Source organism: Felis catus, chromosome A2 (assembly GCF_018350175.1).
Source record: "Felis catus isolate Fca126 chromosome A2, F.catus_Fca126_mat1.0, whole genome shotgun sequence".
Taxonomy (NCBI): domain Eukaryota; kingdom Metazoa; phylum Chordata; class Mammalia; order Carnivora; family Felidae; genus Felis; species Felis catus.
Window position 1 is genome coordinate 72,119,938 of NC_058369.1, and position 14,478 is coordinate 72,134,415.

Below are 14,478 nucleotides of genomic sequence, written 5' to 3' on the forward strand. Positions count from 1 at the left end.
TAAAATAAACCCTTAGTCTCTGCCTTCCTCAGCACAGAAAGTCTAAAAGCCAAAATCCTGTGGATGATCAAGCCTTGGGCAGAATAAGTAAAACTAGGTACAGTAAAACCTTGGATTGCAAGTAACTTCTGCAAGTGTTCTACGAGACGAGCAAACATTTCTAATAAATTCTAACTTGATAAACAAGTGATGTCTTGCAATACAAGTAGTACATCATGCCGGATGTCACTTGATCACAACTGAGTCAGTGGTTCTCTCTCTCTCTCCCTTTCTCTCTCTCTCTCTGTGTGTGAAATTGTGGGTTATCATCTCCCATGCTCAAGATGCTCCATCTCTGGCTGCGAGCCAGACAGATTTTGGCAGAAATCAATGATTTTCCAGAACGACGGAAGGTGCCCACAACGGTACTAGTGTATTTTTGTCGCTCCAAAGTACCTATGGACAGTCCTTTGCTTTTCCGTGCAAGACTAAGCTTAGGAATGCTTTGCTTCATTCTAGGTCAGGCTGCCTGCATATATAGACCCTTTCCTCTGCTGTCTTATTGCCAGTTACATTAAATACAGTATATGGTGAGAGTTTATTAATACTGTACTGTAGTCACTATCCGTGCGAGCGTATACAATGGCCCTCATGCAGAAAAAAGATTCCATTGAGCCAATAGACAGCAATGATTCCATTAGTGATAGTGAAAGTCGTCCTATGCAATAACCCTCCTCTCTCTCGTCTTCCTCACACCAGCCACAAAGGTTTTCAAGAGTAACTGCAGGTTAATTTTTAAAATTTTTCTTTATATTCTGTATTTTCTTGATTGTTTTGCATTATTTTACAGTATTGTAATAATTTTTATATGAATATTTTTGGGTTGTGGAATGAATCATCGAGTTTCCATTGTTTCTTATAGGGAAATTTGCTTTGATATACAAGTGCTTTGGATTACAAGTCTGTTTCTGGATGAATTATGCTTGCAAACTGAGATTCTCCTGTAGTTAAAAAAGGTCAGAAGCTGAGGGGCCAATGGAGAACTTAAAAAGATTGGAGGTGTTTACCAAAGAGCTTACTGGACAGCTGTGTGTTGGAGCACTTACTCAGAAATGAACACAGTAGACACTGCAAAAATGCAAGAGGCAAATGACCGACAAGAATAGGACAAAGTTCTCACCATCACATCATTAGAGAAATGAAAATCAAAACCACAATGAGATACCACTTCACACCCCTTAGGATGGCTACTATTAAACCAAAACCAAAAACAAAACAAGAAAGCAAACCAACCCCTCTCCCCTAGAAAAATAACAAATGTTGGCAAGGATGTGAAGAAATTGGAACCCTTTTGTATGGTTGGTGAAAATGTAAAACACTGTGGCCGCTCTAGAACAGGAGTGCCCTAATTAAAATTATAATTACCATATGATCCAGCAATTCTACTCTGGGTATATATCCAAAAGCACTGAAAGCACAGTCTTGAAGAGAGATTTGTACAAGGTGGAAACAATACAAGAGCCCGTCAACGGGTGAATGAATAAAGGAAAATGTGGCATACACACACAATGGAATACTATTCAACCTTAAAAAGGGAGAGAATTCTGACATGTGCTACGACACGGATAAACCTTGGGACTTCGTGCTCAGTGAAATAAGCCAGTCCCACAAAGACTAGTATTGTAGGAGTCCATTCATAAGAGGTACTTGGGGTAGTCAACATCACAGAGATAGGAAACAGAATGCCAGAGACTGGGGGGGGGGGGGGGGGGGGAGGGGGAAGGAGAATGGGGGAGTTGTTGATGAATGGGCACAGAGTCTCGATTTTGCAAGATGAAAAAGTCCCGGAGATTGGTCACACAACATTAGGAATGTATATGACACTACTGAGCTAGCTACTTAAAAATGATTGAAATGGTGGTAAGATTGCTAATAATATATATTGCATATGTTCTGTATGCCAGGCTCTATTTTAAATGCCAGGGCAGGAAACATCTTGAAATACAAATGTCTGTGCTTTTCTTCTCTTCTTTGTACAGCTCCCACAGAACCTAAAGGAGAAGGGGGACAGTTGAAACACAGAGAGAAAGAAATAGTCAGTGTTCAGTGGTTTTTTAGCTTCCAAAATAAGCTCTTGATCCCAGATGAGAAACAATACTTTTGAGAGCCAAAGTTTTTGATATGCAAGAGGAAGGCTTTTAAGAGAAGAAAAGGCTATTAAGAAGCAAAAAGAGAAGGCCTTAGAGAAAGGAGGACAGAGCCTTGGTGCCAGAAGGGGACTGAAAAGAGAGTAGAGGAAGACCAGACTCCCACGCTCCATCCCCACCCCCAAGGAGGACAGAGTAGTTGCAGTTCAACACTTCTCGAAAGCTGGAACATTCCAGCACAGGAGTAGAACGGGGCCTGGAAAGGGACCAGCTGTGCAGGCCAACCAAGGCCCCAAGACCATCACGCTCCAGCAGCAATGAGGACGGAGGGCGGTGAGAGCCAGGCCTGTGAGCTGCCAGCAGCAGGCTGTGGGATGACCCCATGTGAGCCACACATCTGTGGCCGGGCCATTCCTGAACCCCAATCAACCTGTCTCATTTTCTCAGCCCCTTTCCAGAAGGTTCTATAGTGCAGGGGGGTGAAGGGGTACTCTACTGCTTTATCACTGTGAGACTTTGGGCAACTTACTTAACCAGCGGGTCTTAGAAGCAGAGCTGGTTCTGCTCAGAATAACCTGCAGGAGGTGAAGGAAGCATGGAAGAAGGAAGAAAGAGAAGTTCAGGGAAGGTGGGCAATGGAGGTGCGTGGAAACACAGCCTTGTGAGACTTCATCTCTCTCCTGAGAGGAAGTCCACAGTAGGTGGCAAAAGAATCTGCAGTGATGCAGGACTTAGTGAAAGACAAAACAGCTTAGAATTTACCAGAATGAAAGAAAGACATGAGGTTTCCCAGAAACCATGCCTTGTGTGTCACGAATATCTCCAACTGAACTGATCTTGGTGAAACTGCTGAACATCAAAGATAAAAAGAAAATACTAAAATTGAACAGAGAGGAGAGACCCATTACCCATAAAAAGTAGTACTTAAAGGGGCACCTGGGTGGCTCAGTTAACCTTCCAACTCTTGGTTTTAGCTCAGGTCCCGATCTCGTGGTTTCATGAATTTGAGCCCCACATTGGGCTGTGTGCTGACAGCAGGAATCCTGCTTGGGATTCTCTCTCTCCCTCTCTCTGTGTGCCTCTCCCACTCTGTCTCTGTCTCTCTCAAAATAAATAAATAAACTTTAAAAAAATAATAGCACTTGCCGAGACAGCAGGTTTCTTACAAGCAACAACTGAGGCCAAAGTCTAGGAAGTAATGTCTTTAAAGTGCTGAGGAGACAGAGGAAGAAGTGGAAAGAAGATGAGAGGGAGAGGGAAAAAGGGAGAAAGGAGAGGGGGAGGAAGGGGGCAGGGAGAGGTGAAAGGGCAAAAGGAGGAAGGCGGGGAAGGGGGAGAAGGACACAGGGGGAAAGAGGGAGGAGGAGGGGAGGGGAGAAGGAGGGGGAGAAGGGGAGGGGGAAGGGGAGGAGAGGGAAGAAGAGGAGGGGAAGGGTGAGAAGAACCTAGCTACTTAGGTTTCTATATTTCACTAAAAGTTTATTCAGGAGTGAAAACGAAATAAAGTGATTTTTCAGTCACCCAAAAACTATAACAGAATGTTACCAATGGACTCTTCCTGAAAGAAATAGCAAAGGATGAGATTTAGCAAAAAGAAAAATAAACTGCAAGGACAGAATGTGATACAGAAAGCAACATGAGACAAAACTAAGAGTGAACTACAGCAGTGATTTAATTAATTATTCACCAAAAATATAACAGCAATATGAATAAGATTCGATTTTGGATTAATCGAGAAGGTCGACGAGTGGGAAGAATTTGAAAACGTATTCGAGTACGCTAAAATATTTGGTTCTCCTCAGGGGAAAACCACAGCTACGGACTTATTTTATATTTCACAAGGCTATGAAGTAAAATGTTTGTGGTAAAAATTGGAAGACAACCTACCGAAAGTAGAAATACGTCATTTCTACCTCAGGAATTAGCAGGATGAGAAAAGCGAACACATTTCATTAATCACCGGAAGGAGGGAAAGAGAAGAAGCCAGGGGGAAACCATGAGTGGACGGCACAAAAATAAGATGGCAGAAATAAATCCGAATTTTTCAGTAATCACAATGAACATAAAGAACGGAACTGAACTCGACTTAGTCGGACTGGAAAAACAAAAACAAGATCCACATGTGTTTCTGTGTTACTTACATGAAACACAGTAAAAATAAATAAGCAAAAATCTAAATATCTGTACTGGTATTAGACAAAATTAAGATGAGAAACTCTGGGACAGATAGAGACATACTACAAAATTCTCTGAGAAGGGCCAATCATGAATTTGAATGCGCCTAGAAACAGTACAAGGAAAACTATGTATTTTGGCTCCCTTGATTGACTTTTCAAAGAATCAGAAAGATTTTGGTGACTTTTTAAATTCTACATGCTGCAGATGCTACAAAATTTCTGGCGAGGCTAGTAAGAGTGATTTTGTCCCGTGTGTCAGGATATATTTCTGCTGCAACACTAACAAGAATAAAGTTACTTACAAAAGGTTATTGTTAACTCACTGAACTAGAAATCCAGAAGTAAAAATTTCCAGGATTGGTTAACCCAGCAGCTCAACAAAGTCAGGGTTCTGGGTCATTTTCATTCTGATTACCTTGGCTTTCTCCTCCTGGTCACAAGGACAGCCAAGGCTTCAAGAATTACTTCCTTACTCACTGATGTCTACAAGCAGGAAAGAAAGCAGGAAGGGCCCGCCTCTCAGAAACCTATTAGCAGACTTCCCAGTAGGCCCATTGGCTCGTCAGGAGCCCCGAGGCTATCCCTACACCCATCCACCTGCAAAGGGCAAAGGGGTCATGAATGCCAGTTATGGTTCAAACCCTGGGGCAGGGGAGGGACCCACTAATACACCAACAAAATCCATTCTTCGGGCAAGGAAGCAGTGTAGCAACTTTTGTCAAGGCCTCTGAAAGGGTCTGCTAGCTCCTGTGAGAGGACTTATTGAAAGTTTGTCCTTTGCTGTTAGATTTTGTATTTGGGATTTTTCTTGTTTCTTGAGATAGGCCTGGATTGCAATGTATTTTCCTCTCAGGACTGCCTTCCCTGCATCCCAAAGCATTTGGATTGTTGTATTTTCATTTTCATTTGTTTCCATATATTTTCTAATTTCTTCTGTAATTGCCTGGTTGACCCACTCATTCTTTAGTAGAGTGTTCTTTAACCTCCACGCTTTTGGAGGTTTTCCAGACTTTTTCCTGTGGTTGATTTCAAGCTTCATAGCATTGTGGTCTGAAAGTATGCATGGTATGATTTCAATTCTTGTAAACTTATGAAGGGCTGTTTTGTGACCCAGTATGTGATCTATCTTGGAGAATGTTCCATGTGCACTCGAGAAGAAAGTATATTCTGTTGCTTTGGGATGCAGAGTTCTAAATAGATCTGTCAAGTCCATATGATCCAACGTATCATTCAGGGCCCTTGTTTCTTTATTGACCGTGTGTCTAGATGATCTATCCATTTCTGTAAGAGGAGTGTTAAAGTCCCCTGAAATTACCACATTCTTATCAATAAGGTTGCTTATGTTTGTGAGTAATTGTTTTATATATTTGGGGGCTCCGGTATTCGGCGCATAGACATTTATAATTGTTAGCTCTTCCTGATGGATAGACCCTGTAATTGTTATATAATGCCCTTCTTTATCTCTTGTTACAGCCTTTAATTTAAAGTCTAGTTTGTCTGATATAAGTATGGCTACTCCAGCTTTCTTTTGACTTCCGGTAGCATGATAAATAGTTCTCCATCCCCTCACTCTCAATCTGCAGGTGTCCTCAGGTCTAAAATGAGTCTCTTGTAGACAGCAAATAGATGGGTGTTGTTTTTTCATCCATTCTGATACCCTATGTCTTTTGGTTGGCGCATTTAGTCCATTTACATTCAGTGTTATTATAGAAAGATATGAGTTTAGAGTCATTGTGATGTCTGTAGGTTTCATGCTTGTAGCGATGTCTCTGGTACTTTGTCTCACAGGATCCCCCTTAGGATCTCTTGTAGGGCTGGTTTAGTGGTGACGAATTCCTTCAGTTTTTGTTTGTTTGGGAAGACCTTTATCTCCTTCTATTCTAAATGACAGACTTGCTGGATAAAGGATTCTCGGCTGCATATTTTTCCTGTTCATCACATTGAAGATCTCCTGCCATTCCTTTCTGGCCTGCCAAGTTTCAGAAGAGAGATCGGTCACGAGTCTTATAGGTCTCCCTTTATATGTTAGTGCACGTTTATCCCTCGCTGCTTTCAGAATTTTCTCTTTATCCTTGTATTTTGCCAGTTTCACTATGATATGTCGTGCAGAAGATCGATTCAAGTTACATCTGAAGGGAGTTCTCTGTGCCTCTTGGATTTCAATGCCTTTTTCCTTTCCCAGATCCGGGAAGTTCTCAGCTATTATTTCTTCAAGTACCCCTTCAGCACCTTTCCCTGTCTCTTCCTCTTCTGGAATACCAATTATGCGTATATTATTTCTCTTTAGTGCATCACTTAGTTCTCTAATTTTCCCTTCATACTCCTGGATTTTTTTATCTCTCTTTTTCTCAGCTTCTTCTTTTTCCATAATTTTATCTTCTAGTTCACCTATTCTCTCCTCTGCCTCTTCAATCCGAGCCGTGGTTGTTTCCATTTTATTTTGCAGCTCGTTTATCGCATTTTTTAGGTCCTCCTGACTATTCCTTAGTCCCTTGATCTCTGTAGCAAGAGATTCTCTGCTGTCCTCTATACTGTTTTCAAGTCCAGCGATTAATTTTATAGCTATTATTCTAAATTCACTTTCTGTTATATTGTTTAAATCCTTTTTGATCAGTTTGTTAGCTGTTGTGGAGGTTCCTCAAAAAATTAAAAATAGACCTGCCCTATGACCCAGCAATAGCACTGCTAGGAATTTGCCCAAGGGATACAGGAGTACTGAGGCAGGGGGGCACTTGTACCCCAATGTTTACAGCAGCACTCTCAACAATAGCCACATTATGGAAAGAGCCTAAATGTCCATCAACTGATGAATGGATAAAAAAAATTGTGGTTTATATACACAATGGAGTACTATGTGGCAATGAGAAAGAATGAAATATGGCCTTTGTAGCAACGTGGATGGAACTGGAGAGTGTTATGCTAAGTGAAATAAGCCATACAGAGAAAGACAGATACCATATGTTTTCACTCTTATGTGGATCCTGAGAAACTTAACAGAAACCCATGGGGGAGGGAAGAAAAAAAAGAGGTTAGAGTGGGAGAGAGCCAAAGCATCAGAGACTCTTAAAAACTGGGAATAAATTGAGGGTTGATGCGGGGTGGGAGGGTGGGGAGGGTGTGTGATGGGTATTGAAGAGGGCACCTTTTGGGATGAGCACTGGGTGTTGTATGGAAACCAATTTGACAATAAATTTCATATATTGGAAAAAAAAAAGAAAGTTTGTCCTTTGCTTGTTTCTTGCTGCCGTAAGACAGCGGGTGGTGCATCCTGTTCATTTTCCCATTCTCCTTAACATTCTACATCTAGGCATAAAGCTAAATATGGGATATATCGCTTGAATAACTTAAAAGTTATGTTAGGGATGATTCTTCAGAATTCTTAGGAAGTGGATCAAGCAAGCAAATGGTACTTGGGATACTGCCCCTGTATGAGTTTGTTTAAAGTAATTCATAAAAAGGGTACACTGGCATTATTTATAAGTTGTGCCATAAAGTAACTCTTGTTTTTAAGTTTCTATTTATTTGAGAGAGAGAGAGAGAGAGAGAGAGAGTGCATGGGGGAAGGGCAGAGAGAGAGAGAGAGAGAGAGAGAATCCCAAGCAGGCTCTGCGCTGACAGCACGGCGTGGATTCCATCTCACAAACCGTGAGATCATGACCTGAGCCAAAACCGAGTCAATCATGTTACTGACTGAGCCACCCACGTGCCCCTAAAGTAACTCTTAAACACTCAGAACTACTGAGAGATTCTGCCTCTGAAATTATGTGACTCATTCAATGTCTAGTTAGAAAATAAAAACTGTACCTCAGGGTGCCCGTGTCAATCCAGAATACAACTCACTTTTCAATTCACTCAACTCTCTACTTTCAAAGGATCCTTGGTCAAAAATCTGTCCTTGGCCCCTCGTTGTCTCAAACACAGAGTCCAAACCTCTGAGCAGGGCACATTTGACTGGATATTGTCTTGTCCTCTCGTCTGTGGCTTACTGGACAGTAATGCCTAATGACTATATGAAATACATAATGCTGCTTATTAAATATGCACATGTTTATTTCTGTCTAACGCCCTACAGTAAGCTTTATGAGATTAGGGCTTGGTTTGGTTACTCCTGAATCTCCAGTGCTCAGAATACTGGTGCCATGTACATCACTCAGTCAGTAGCTAAGAATGGACGAACGGATGATAGGCCGCAGCCATCTTGGAAACCTTGCAATCGCCGGCTTCCCAGACTCACTATAGTAAATAACAACACCAACTACCCAGGTTCTCAGGCCAAAGAAAACAGGATTCCTCCTTTATTCCACTTGGTGCTTTTCTGCCTGTACCCTTTCGGTCAGGAAGCCCTCTTGTCTCTACGTGCAAAACGCATCCCTAATCTCTTGTTTTGTCCCCATTTTCCTTTCCATTTCACCCTGGTGCAAGCCAACGTGGTCCTTCTTTGAGATGCCCTTCTTGCTCTACCAGCTCTTGTTCTTGTCTGTCCCCTGTCCCCCATTCTCAAGGGGCAGCTAAACTTCTAAAAATGTAAATTGGACACACATTACTGGCTTTTTAAAATTACATTAGAAAGTGAGTGCACACTCTCACTGCCTTGTTCATCAAAACTTAACCCACTAGAGGTAATTATTTAGGGCACCCTCTTCCTAACACGTCCCATTTCTACATATGTGCATGCTTATAAACACACACTTCATGCACATATAATTTTTTTAACTTTTTTAATGTTTTTTCATTTTTTGAGAGAGAGAGAGACAGAGCACAAGTGGGGGAGTGGAAGAGAGAGAGAGAGAGAGAGAGAGAGAGAGACACAGAATCCAAAGCAGTCTCCAATCTCTGAGCCATCAGCACAGAGCCCAACACTGGGCTCGAACCCATGAACTGTGATATCATGACCTGAGCCAAAGTCAGACACTTAACCGACTGAGCCACCCCGGCGCCCCCACACATATACTTTTTAAAAATACTACACCCTTCATACATGGACACACTGTGGACATCTTCCCACTGCCTTGACACAGCGAAAGAATAAAATGGTTTCATGCATTACTTTTGCTTACATGAAGCTCAGTATGTGCAAAGAGCAGTGGGAATTTCAACAGATACATGAACATTTGTGGAAACACAACCTGATTCTGCTGGTGGGATTATTTGTAGAAAACATGAACTGGTAGGCAGGTGTTCACTGTATGTGTCATTCCCCACACTGTAGAAATTATCATATTCTCTAGAGGTTTTGTAGCCCACAATTCACTACATAATTGAAATCTATGATTTTACCCCTATTCCGGTACCTATAATGCTCCTCCTGATAAATATTGTGTGGGAGATACAGGCTTTTGCAGTCAGCATTTTCTCATGATAAATTTCCTAGTTATTTTGTATACATACAGCGCCAAAACACAGTCCTGAAAAGCTGCAATAGCACAGGTGTATGATGTTATCCACACTAAGTCACTTTGCCCGAATATGGAACAAAATGGTGAGTAAAACATACGGACCTGCAGATTATTTAGCAAAGATTAAATTCTTGTGAATTGAATCCAAGCTACTTTGAGTCAAAAGCCTAGGGGAAAGCACCCTGTATGGTATTTTGATTTAGATCCTAAATGTTTTCCTTTATCAGAGAATACAGATTGGAGAAAAAGATAGGGTCCTTTGTGTTTTCTCAAAACATAACCACTTGCATGAGGGGCCACAAATAGTTTTCTGGGCTATAGAAATCCCTACAAATGCAGATAGCATGTTTAAACTAGTGAGTAATAATAAATAAAAATAATAAGAATATATTGTGAGCTTACTATGTGTCAGGCACTGGATTAGCGCTTTACATAAATTACATGATTTGATCTGAACAACCCAAGAACAAATTACAATTGTTAAACTCTTTGTTCACAGATTATAAAACACAGTGAGGATTAGAGGTCGAGCCTAACCAGGAATAGCCACATTCTCAACCACTTCCCTATAAAATACCACATAAAATACAAAGTTATGGTTCTAAGCCCTAAAGATAATGCTACCATTTATTTATGAAGGAACGTACCCCATTAGATGTTTATATTTGTTGAATGTCAGAGTGCAGTAGACAGGCTCATGAATTGCCTTCTTTATTCTACTCTGCAGACACAAAAATAGTAGCATTTATTTATAAGAATAACATCACAATAGTCAAAGCTTAGATTGAGTTAAAAATTTGAGACCATGCTGAAGACAACAAAAAGGTTCTTTTAGCTAAGCTTGGAACATGATGATAGACAAGTTGAGAATAATCTGACTGCTTGGAGAAGCTGTAATATTAACAGACAACCGAGTCGGTGGATATCTCCCACTGGGCCCAGATCTCCAGCCCAGAGATGTACAGCACATGAGAATCAACAACAAGCTGGTTCATACATGCTTAGCTGCATTCTGAACAATGAACCAGACTAAAACAACAAGTACAATGTTCGTGCACCAAACAGGAAGAAGAGTTATGGTGATATCTTGATCGTAAGAAGGAAAACAAAGAAGCCATTCTCAGAAAAACTAAAAATAGAATTATTATCTGATCCAATAATTCCACTACTGGGTATTTACCCAAAGAAAACAAAAGCACTAACTTGAAAGATACATGTGCCCCTATGTTTATTGCAGCATTATTTACAATAACGATGGTATAGAAGCAATCCAAGTGACCAATGTAGATGAACGGACAAAGAAGATATGGGACATTGGAATGGAATATTACTCGACCATAAAAAGGAATGAAATCTTGCCATTTGCAACAACACGGATGGATCTAGAGGGCATATTATGCTAAGTAAAACTAGTCAGAGAAAGACAATTACCATGCTTTCACTCATACATGGAATTTAAGAAACAAAACAAACGAACTAACAAGAAAAAAAAGAGACAAACAAAACCCAAGACTTTTAAATACAGAGAACAAACTGGTGCTTGCCAGAGGGGAGGTGGGTGATGAGCTCTGAGTAATGTATACAACTGTTGAATCATTATCTTGTGCACCTGAAACTAATACAACACTATATGTGAATTATACTTCAATAAGGATGATAGATAAACAAATAATCAAGAAGGCATTCTAATACAATTTGAAGGTAATACAAACAATTCCTGGAAGACAACAGATTCTGGATTCAAAATATGAAAAAAAATCATCATTAAGAGGATTACACGTGTGAATATATACACTCCTTCATTAATACATTATCAACAACAACAACAAAAAGACAAAATTGAACTTGACCACAGTGTATGGACCAGAGCTAAGTATGAGCAAAGAGGACTAAAAATGCTGAAGTCTTGCAGGTAATATGTGTATTATGCTAAGATCAATATATAAAATACTGGCACCTGGGTGTCATATCTGTTTATATTCATTCAACAATTGGCTTGAGTGTGTGTAAGACACAGAAATATATAAGATAGACACATTCCCTGACCTTATAAAGCTTGAAGTCTAGTTAGAGAGACAGATATTAAAGAAATAGGGTGCCTGGGTGGCCCAGTCGGTTGAGTGTCCGACACTTGGTTTCAGCTCAGGTCATGATCTCACGGTTTGTGGGTTCAAGCCCCACATCAGGCTCCGTGGTGACAGTACAAAGCCTGCTTTGGATTCTCTCTCTGCCCCTTGCCATCTGTCTCTCTATCTCTCTAAAAATAAATAAATAAACAACAACAAAAAAGAAAGAAATCATGACATTTTAGTTACATATTTATAATCAAGAGTATAAAGGAAAAATTACAGGATGCCAAAGACAAAGACATCACAAGAAAAGAAAACTACAGATCAATATTCCTCATGAGCAGAGACACAAAACTCTTAACAAAATATCAACGAACCAAATCCAGCAACATGTAAAAAGAACTGCACACCATGACCAAGTGGGTTTTATCTCCATAATATAAGGTTGGCTTAAAAATCCAAAAAGCAATAGATGTAATACACCATAATAGTAAAATAAATGACAAAAAACAACATAATCACCTCAGTAGATATAGATAAAGCATTTGGCAAACCCAACATTTATTCGTGATAAACCAACAACACGAATAGAAGGGAACTTCCTTAATCTGTTAAAGAGAATCTACGAAGCACCCATATCTAACATCACTCTTATCAGCAAAAGAGCTAATGTTTTCTTCCTGATATCAGGGGCCTGCTTTTACCACTTCTATTCCACACTGTATTAGAGATTCAGCCAGTGCGGGAAGGGGAGGGGACGGAGGGGAGGGGAAGGGAGGGGAGGGGAGGGAAGGGAAGGGAAAGAAGGAAGGAAGGAAGGAAGGAAGGAAGGAAGGAAGGAAGGAAGGAAGGAAGAAGGAAAAGAAATTAAAGGCATCTTATTAAAGAAGTAATACTGCCTTTATTCACAAATGACATACTACTATAAGTGGAAAATCCCAAAATTCTGAGAATTAATAAACTATTTTAACAAGGTTGGAGAATGCAGGATTACAAGATCAATTTATAAAAATCAACTGAAATATATTATATAGAAATATATTTATAGAAACAACATTTATGTTTAGTAGCAAATCTGTATTTATTTCATATATTTATAAATATAAAGAATTAGTATTTCTATTTATTAGCAAAGAAAACTCCGAAAACAAAATAAAATTCAATTCATAACAGTGACAAAAAGAATAAAATATTTAGGAATAAAATAAAATATTTAGATTTAGCAAACAATATGCAAATCTTTTACACTTGAAACTACAAAAGACTGCAGAGAAAAACCAAAGGAGATTTAAATAAAGAAAGAAAAATTTCATGCTCATGGACTGGAAGACTCAATATTAAAAAGATAACAGTTTTGAATAATTGAAATCAAATTGAAATCAATCCTTACCAAAACACCCAGAAGCAATTTGGCAGTTTTTTGTTTTTTTGTTTTTTGGTTTTTGGTTGTTTTTTTTTTTTTTTTTTTTTTTTTAGCAATTGTTAAGCTGATTCTAAGAGTTATGTGAAAAACAAAGGACCAAGAATGGTCAAAACAATTTGGAGGAAAAAAAAGAAAGGAACAAATTTGAAAATTTGGAAGTCATATAGTAGCTGGAAAAAAAAAAAGAACAAATTTGGGAGTCATATACTAGCTGGAAAAAAAAAAAGAACAAATTTGGAAGTCATATACTAGCTGGAAAAAAAAAAAAGAACAAATTTGGAAGTCATATACTAGCAAATATCAACACTTACTATAAATCCACAATAATCAAGATGGTGTTGATGCAAGGATAGGCATACATCAGTGGAATAGACTTGAGAGTCCACAAATAGATCCTTATATTTATGATCACTTGGTGCTCGACAAAGCTGCCAGGACACTTCCGAAGGGAAAGGATATTCTTATCGACAACTGGTGCTGCAGCTATTGGATGTCCAAACACACAAGGATGGACTTGAGCCCTCATATCACTCTATGCATAAAAACTAACCCAAACCAGATTATAAACCTAAATTGAACAGACAAAATTAAAGAACTTCTGGGAGGAGGGATTGTAACAGAAAATCTTCAAGACCTTGGGATGGGCAAAGAGTTCTTAGGACCCCAAAACATGATCCATAAAAGAAATAACAGATAAACCGGATTGCATCAAAATAAAAAAATTTGTACTCCAAAAGACAGAAAAAACAAGGTGAACACACTTTAGGAGAAAACATTTGTACATCATATATCTCATAAATGGCTTGTATCTACAATATATAAAGCATTCATAACGTTAAGACAATTCATTAAAAAAAGCAAAATATTTCAGAGGTCATTTCACTAAAGAAGATATGTAAATGGCTAATTTGTACATGGAAAGATGCTCACAGTCATTGGTCATCAGGGAAATGTAAATTAAATCCATACTGGAATATCACTATACACTCACTATTAAAAAAGACAATATCAGGTGTTGGTGAAGATATGGAGAAACTGGAATCCTCATATGCGGCTGTTTACAATGTAAAATGGTATGGCCACTTTGGAAAACAATTCATCAGTTTCTTAAAAAGTGATGTAACTGATCCTATACTGTGCAATTTCACTTCTAGCAATATACGAAAACATGCATTTCTGTGGAGATATGTGCATGAATGTTCACAGCAGTGTTATTAATCTTAGTAAAAAATAGAAAACAAGGGGTGTCTGGGTGGTTCAATCAGTTAAGCATCTGACTCTTGATTT